Source organism: Cucumis melo, unplaced genomic scaffold (genome assembly GCF_025177605.1).
Source record: "Cucumis melo cultivar AY unplaced genomic scaffold, USDA_Cmelo_AY_1.0 utg001262l, whole genome shotgun sequence".
Lineage (NCBI taxonomy): Eukaryota > Viridiplantae > Streptophyta > Magnoliopsida > Cucurbitales > Cucurbitaceae > Cucumis > Cucumis melo.
In genome coordinates this window covers 1-1,782 of record NW_026124504.1, presented here as the reverse complement: position 1 = coordinate 1,782, position 1,782 = coordinate 1, and positions in this window count along the sequence as shown.

Here is a 1,782-nt window from a genome sequence, read left to right as displayed (position 1 = left end):
CTTCTATGCGAAAATGTTTGATTTTCATAAGTTCGTCTGGACTATTATTCAAAAGGTCAAATAATGTATGTATATTGCACCTTTTGAGGCAATTATAGATCCTAGGAGGCAATTCTGATTGGTCAATAAAAATATATTTTAATGCTCTTTCTTTTTTCTTTTTTCTTAGTTTCGCCAATTTCTCATGAAAAGTAAAAAGGGGTAAAGTAACTTTTTGTTTATTATTTTTAAAATGGAAGTTTTCTTTTTCTTCTTCCGCATGTAAAAAAGGAATAAATAAATCAATCAAATTCCGAGAGGCTTCATGAAGTGCTTCTTTAGGAGTTAAACTTCCATTGGTCCATATTTCGAGAAAAAGTATCTCTTGTTTTTCATTCCCATTTACATAAGAATGAATACTATGATTAACATTTCGAACAGGCATGAATATAGCATCCATAGGATAACTTGCGTCTTGAAAATTATTTGGCGTTTGTATATGATATCCGCGATTCCTCTCGATCTTTAATTCAATACAAAAATTAATTGGTTCCGTTAGGTTAGCTATATGCTGTGTATTATCAACGATTTCCACCGAAGGTGGTAAGATGATGTCTTGAGCAGTTACGCATCCAGGACCCTTGACACAAATAGACGCATCACGAGTTCCATACAGATTACTTCTCAATACAATTTCTTTCAAATTCATTAAAATTTCATGTACTGATTCTTGAATACCGACTATGGTAGAGTATTCATGTGGGATTTTTTCAGATTTTGCACGTGTGATACATGTTCCCTCTATTTCTCCAAGCAAAGCTTTTCGCATCGCAATGCCTATAGTATCCCCTTGTCCCTTCATAAGTGGAGACAGAATAAAGCGTCCATAATAAAGACGCTTACTGTCTGCTCTTGATTCAACACACTTCCACTTTAGTGTCCGAGTCGATACTCTGATTTTCTCTCGAACCATAGTAATATTTTTTGATAAAATCATTGAATTATTTATTTCTCTTGAAATTTCTCTTCAATGTTTATTTTTACACACGTCGTTTTTTAGGGGGCCTACAGCCATTATGTGGCATAGGGGTTACATCCCGTATGAAACTTAATAGTATACCGCTTCTCCGAATAGCTCTTAATGCTGCATCTCTTCCGAGACCGGGGCCCTTTATCATAACTTCGGCTCGTTGCATCCCTTGATCCACTACTGCCCGAATAGCATTTCCTGCTGCGGTTTGGGCGGCAAATGGTGTCCCCTCTTCTTGTACCTTTGAATCCACACGTACCGGCGGAGGACCAAGAAATTACCCGACCCCGTACATCTGTAACAGTCACAATTGTATTGTTGAAACTTGCTTGAACATGAATAACGCCCCTTTGGTATTCTACGCGTACTTTTACGTGAGCTAATACGTCCATTTCTACGTGAACCGATTCTTGGTATGGGTTTTGCCATATTTTATCATCTCATAAATCTAAGTCAGAGATATATGGATATATCCATTTCATGTCAAAACGGATCCTTTAATTTCTTTTTATGTATATATTGTGGGTGGCCTTTAGGGGTCCTTTTTTTTATAAAGATTATCCCTTGTCTTTGTTTATGTCTCGGATTGGAACAAATTACCATAATTCGTCTCCGCCTACGGATCAGGCGACATTTTTCACAAATTTTCCGAATGGAGGGCCCTTATTTTCATATTTTTTATTCCTTACCTTAATCTACTTATTGGAAGAAAATAAGTTTCTTGAAATTTTCTATTTCGAATTGGATCTCCCTACAAAAAAAAGAATATTGCA